The sequence below is a fragment of the Cervus elaphus genome, chromosome 12, assembly GCF_910594005.1.
Source record: "Cervus elaphus chromosome 12, mCerEla1.1, whole genome shotgun sequence".
NCBI lineage: Eukaryota > Metazoa > Chordata > Mammalia > Artiodactyla > Cervidae > Cervus > Cervus elaphus.
In genome coordinates, this window is record NC_057826.1 from 29524059 (window position 1) to 29530819 (window position 6761).

Consider the following 6761-nt stretch of genomic DNA (forward strand, 5'->3'; position numbering starts at 1 on the left):
TTAGTTTTTTGGTGGTGTATTTAGGATTTTCTATGTATGGTATCATGTCATCTCACATAATAACAGCTTTACTTCTTCTTTTCCAATTTTCATCCCTATTTTTCTTGTCTGATTCTGTGGCTAGAACTTCCAATGTTATGTTGAATAAAAGTGGTGAAAGGGGACATCTTTGTTTTGTCTCTGATCTTAGAGGAAATGCTTTCAGCTTTTTACCATTGAATGTGATGTTGGCTGTAAGCTTGTCATATATGGCTTTAATGTTGAGATATGATTCCCTGTATACCCACTTTGTTAGAGTTTTTTAAAATCATAAATAGATGTTGAATTCTGATTAAAATTTTTTTCTGTATGTACTGAGATGATTATATGATTTTGGGGATAAATCCTGCTTCATCCTGGCATGTAATCTTTTAATGTATTATTTAATTTAATTTGCTAATATTTTGTGAGGAATTTTGTATCCATGTTCATAAGTAATGTTTGCCTGCAGTTTTCTTTTTTTGTGGTGTCTCTGTCTGATTTGGTGTCAGTTTGATGCTGGCCTTGTAGAATAAGTTCCTTCCTCTTCAGTTTTTTTAAATTGCATGAGAAGGATAGGTGGTAACTACCCTTTTACTGTTTGGTAAAATTTACCTTTGAAGCTGTCTGGTCCTGGATCTTTTGTGGGAATTTTTGGTTATTGATTCAGTTTCATTGCTGGTAATTTGTCTGTTCATATTTTCTATTTTTTCCTGACTTAGTCTTAGAAAATTGTACATTTCTAGGAACTTAACCATTTCATCTTGGTTGTCTATTTTATTGGCTTTTAATTATTTATAGTAATCGCCTATGATTCTTTGAATTTCTGTGGTGTTGTTTGTAACCTCTCTTTCATTTTTTATTTTATTTGGGCTCTCTCTTTATTTGATGAATCTGGCTAAAGTTTTATCAATTTTGTTTATCTTTTCAAAGATCTAACTTAGTTTCATTTATCATGTGGTTCCTTCTTTTATCTTTAGTTGTGGAAAATCTTTTCTGCTAGTTGTCAGGTTGTTTTGTCGATAATTTCTCTGTAAGTAATTGTAATTTTCCTGTACTTGTGGAAGCAGGTGTATTCAGGGCTTTCCTGTTCTGCCATCTTCTCCATTTCTTGATGATGACCTTTTAGATGCAATACTGAAGACATGAAAGAAATCCATGAAAGAAATAATTAATATGCTGAACTTCATTAAAGTCAAAACTTCCTTCTTTGCAAAAGACACTGTCAAGAGAATAAGACAAGCCACAAACTGCAAGAAAATATTTGTGAAAGATATATTATTATCCAAAACATACAAAGAACTCTTAAAACTGCACAAAAAGAGAACAAACCACTCAGCTGAAAAATGGGCCACGTATCTGAACAGACGCCTCACCAAGAAGATGTACAGCTGGCAAATAAGCATTGAAAAGATGCTCCACAATGTATGTCATCAGAGCAATGCAAGTTAAAACAACCTGATATCACAGTACACCTATCAAAATTGCCAAAACCAGAACACTGACAACTGACCAAGATGTGGAGCAACAGGAGCTCTTACTCACTGTGGTGGGAATGCCAACTGGGATAGCCATTTTGGAAGATAGTTTAGCAGTTTCTTATAAAGCTAAGCATACGCTTACCATATGATCCTGCAGTAGTGTTTCTTGGTAGTTACCCAAGAAGGTACAAATTCTGTCCACACAAAAACCTGTTCTTGGGTTATTTGTAATTGCCAAAACTTGGAAGCAACCAAGATGTCCTTTAAGGAGTAAGTGAATGGATAAGTAAATTGTGGTGTATCAGGACAATGGAAGATCACTCAGTGTTAAAAAGCTATGAAAAGATATGGAGGAAACTTAAATGCATGTTACTAAGTGAAAGAAGTAAGTCTGAAAAGACTAGGTACTATACAATTCCAACTATAATACATTCTGGGCAAGGCAAAACTGTGGAGATAGTAATATTAATGGTTCTGTGGGTCAGGAGGCAGGGAAGGATGACTAGGCAGAGCACAGGATTTTTAGGACAGTGAAAAGACTCTGTATGATAGTATAATGATGGGTACATGCCATTATGACTTTGCTCAAACAAGTAGAATGTGCACACAAAAAGTGAACCCTAATCTGAGCTATGGACTTTGGGTGATAAAGATGTATCAATGTAGGTTCATTGATTAAAATAAATGTACCACTGTAGTGGTGGATGTTGATAATGGGAAAGGTCATGCATGTGTTGGGGTAAGGAGTGTATGAAAATCTTTTTGCCTTCTGCTCAGTTTTGCCATGAACCTAAAAGTGCTCTAAAAATGTCTTAAAAAATCAATAGAAAATTTAAACAACATATACATGTGTGTGTGCACACAGACACAACTTTAAGCTTTCTCTTATCTTACTGTTTGCAGGATTATATAATCCTTTGGGGGTAATGGAAATTTTAAATATTAATTTTTATTGTGAATGAATAGGTACTATAATTTTAGGAATCTAAATAGGTCACTGACTAGAGCTTTAATAACTGCTAGCTGAGAAGAGATTGTTAATAATTTTCAAGTGGTATTATTACTGTTTTAAAATTTTTTCTGATATTTGAAGGAATGAATGAACAAGCAATGTATAAACCTGGCTTGCATGTTGATGTTTTCTCTTTGAATTTCAACTGCTGCCATATAACTTGCCTTTGAGGCTGAATGGCTCATTTAGAAACATTCCCATTGCCTTGCTTTTATATTTTACTCTTGATTTCTCCAAAGCTGACACAAGTCACATGCAATCAAATCTATATCCCTGGTGGACAGGCCTGTCCTAATATTCTCTGACTCACACCCAGGTTGTTTGCAGCTCAGCAGTCCTTCTAGATACATCACTTTGTATACTGATGTTAATATCCTTCTGAGAATTTGTCTCTTAAAACATTATTTAATAGTGTACCTTTTTGATTTAATATGAATATGATACTCTTTTTAGAACTTTAAACTACTTTTTAGAAGGTTATTTTGCCAAAGTATCAGTTCATGTTTTAAGATTTTTTTGGGGGGTGTGTTTTACAAAGTGTTTTCTCACGATGTATTTGTAGCTCCAGATTGATGAATCACAGAGAGTATAGTAGAGGAATTATGGATGGAGTATTGAATTATGGCTGAGATTGTGGACCCTGGAGTTCCTCTTTGGATTTAAACACTGAAAGATTCATGCCAAAGTGTGACTCTGAGCAATCATTTGTCATGTTTGCTTCAGTTTCCTCATTTTTAAAATGGGGCTGATGATCCTACTCAAATAGAGTTAGGAATATTAAAGTATTTGGCTTGGTGCTTAGCTCATGGTAAGTGCTTGAAGAATGGTGGTCTAATTTGTTTAGATGTAGAAGAAAAGAGATTTTCATGCAACATGTGATAAGAAAATTTGATGTTCAGGTTTTAAAAACGTGTATTAAGAAATGCTAAACACATAAAATGATAGAGACAAAAGATATTTTAAATTGACTTTTAGAGTCTGTCTAATAGTAAGGCAAGTATTCATATTAGTTCAGTTATAACCTGGTCCAAGTGGATGTGAAAAATTACAACTTGCAAAAGTCATGCATGCTTTTCCTGCCAAGGAAGTGATAATTCTGTCCTCTAACACATAATAAAAGGGTGACATTAAAATATTTACTCCCTAATCTCATTTTATTCTTTTGCCCTTCATAAATAATTCTAATTTTAAAATATTTGAATTGTATGTTGACTTTTTTATAATTAATAATAGCCTACATCTTTTGAACTTGTCTCTTTCTTAATCTCTGTACTTGCTGGGTTGAAAATAAAAGGGTTTCAATAGTGAAAATGTGGCAAACCTAATATTTAATTCAAGAAATGTTTGTTATGGTCTACTGAGTGGGAGTGATAGCCAGTACACAAACTTGCATATATACTTTAAATGGTCTAGGTAATGGCTTATAGGGCACAGGACCTGAGGTAGCAACTTGGCATTTCTAGGAGGTGGAACTCAGTCTGGCCAGAGTTTGGTGAATGAGAGGAAGAGAAGAGAGGGAAAAGAGTAGTGTATTTTATCCGAGTAGAAACAAAAAATAATCCTCCACAGCTATAGTAGCACCTTTTTAAGAACCTGAGTTTATTCATATACAAAACCAACATGATATTAAAAGCATAGTTAAGACTGTAATACAAATGTTTTTTCATTTCAACATTACACAAGTCGTTTACTAAGAGATAGCTTAAAACAGAAATGTAATTAATATTCCATGCCTACAAAAACAAAATCAATACAATAGTGTATATCTTCTTCTTTGTGATCAGAAATTTATGGGGGAAATTTTATTTGTTCCATTGATTAAAATAGCACCCGTATGCTACTTGGACTTCCACGCTGACTCAGCAGTAAAGCATCCACCTGCAATGCAGGAGCCGCAGGAGATGTGGGTTCAATCCCAGGGTCAGGAAGATCCCCTGGAGGAGGACATGGCAACCACTCCAGTATTGTTGCCTGGAGAATCCCATGGACAGAGGAGCCTGGCAGGCTACAGTCCATGGGGTCGCAAAGAGTCAGGCGTGAGTGAAGCAATTTAGCATGAATGCGTGCTATTTACTCCTACTTATTCTCTACAGCTGAGCTCAAAGACATCTCTGCAAAACATTCTCTAATTTCAGTAAGCATATCTAAGCTTGTATGCTCCAAAAATACTTTGTTCATACTGTTATAATAACTAATAAAATATTCACTTATCACTTATCTGTTTGTAAATTTAGGACTTGAGTTCCACAAGGACAAGGATTATGCTCTAGGTATCTAAGGATCCCTAAACACAGTAATGCTTTAATTATTTTTGTAATTCTTGAGTGCTTCCTATTTCCCTCACTTGACTATATCTAATTTGTTTGCCACTGCTACCTCAGATATAATCTAGCATGGTTTGTATCCCTTGTAGGTGCTCAATAAATATTTGTTGAAGAAAGGCGAATGGTGTAAGCTAACTCTGCCAGTATGCAGTCAATCACCAGTGTCTAGCACTACTGTTTTATAGAATTTAATTTTTCCTGAGAACTTTTTTCATAATCCTAGATATGAGCTCCTTGAGAGCAGGACTTGGTCTTTAATCTCTATAGCCCTAAGGCCTGGTTCTTAATAAATGATCTGTTGTTGTTCAGTTGCTAAGTTGTGTTTGACTCCTTGCAACCCGTGGACTGCAGAATGCTAGACTTCCCTGTCCTTCACTATCTTCTGGAGTTTGCTCAAACTCATCTCTACCAGCCAATGCATGAGACATAAGAGGCACAGATTCCAACCTTGGGTTGAGAAGATCCTCAAGAGGAGGGCCTGGCAATCCACTTCTGTATTCTTGCCTGGAGGACCCCATGGACATAGAAGCCTGGCAAGCTACAGTCTATAGGGTTGCAGAGTCGGACTTGCCTGAAGCAACTCAACACACACACACACGTCCACTGAGTTGGTGATGCCATCCAACCATCTCATCCTCTGTTGCCCCCTTCTCCTCCTGCACTCAGTCTTTCCTAGCATCAGAGTCTTTTACAATGAGTTGACTCTTCACATCAGGTGGCCGAAGTATTGGAGCTTCACCATCAGTCATTCCAGTGAATTTTCAGGGTTGATTTCCTTTAGGATTGATTATGATTTATAAATGTTTACTAAATTCCTTTGTAGCATGTGGTATATACATTTGATAACTGTACATGAAGATGATAATTTGGAAAGTATTCTTAGGTGTTCTTTAAAGCTATTTATAAATACTTAAAATTGAAGTATTTATGTCAATGGATAATTAGCTATATCTTAACTATACTTTTTCACTTTTTCTGTTTTGTTTTTTAAGCAAAAAAAAAAATGTGTAGCTCTGACATATATCACCATTGAATTATTACATTTTCTTTAGGAAATGAACTTGAAACAAATTACCTGAGAGAAATTAATTGCAATCTGAAATTAACTTAGAATAGCAACCTAAACTCTAATAGCTATGGCCTTTTCTCTAAGTATCTTGAACAAAACTGATTTTACATCTTATTTGGTTTTTAAACAGCATCTTGGAATTCTCAGATGTAAGCAACAGACACCCAAGTCACACTAACTTAAACACAAAATAAACCATAGATTTGGCTTCACATCTGATTAGAACAACATACTTTCTTACTAGTATTCTCATTGATTCATGTCTCCTCCTCGATGATGCTTTCTCTCCTTTCTATAAACTATTAGGATACCTCTCATAACATCTTGCATACATCCTTTATATAACATCAATTTTAATTATATAAAGAATTATATACTTTATATAACTATATAATGTTCAATATTTGGTCAATATGTGCCACTAGACTATAGGTCCCAAAAGGTGATGGATGAAGTCTGTCTTGTTACCTGCTATCTCCAGGACAGGACTTTTTACATAATGCTCCATACATTTTTGTTTAGATTAAATGATTAAAATTATTTTTGAAAACAACCAAAATTTATTGGTCCGTAAAACCTGGGGAAATAAACCCCAGACATTGTCATTATATTTTTTATTGATTAATGAAGCAGCCTCTTCTACCCCAGATAAAAACAAAAACTGTGATTATGCAACAAGTCTTTTCTTTATATTAGGAGAAAAGATATTTCTGGAAGGCACAGGTGGCCTGAAACAACAAGGGTTAGAAAACTTTACCCCCAATATGCTAGTTCTCTTGATATACACTAGTGTTATTTTACTTCTTAAAAATTTTCACCTGTCCATAAACATAGCTGAGTATCCTTTGGTTTAAAGA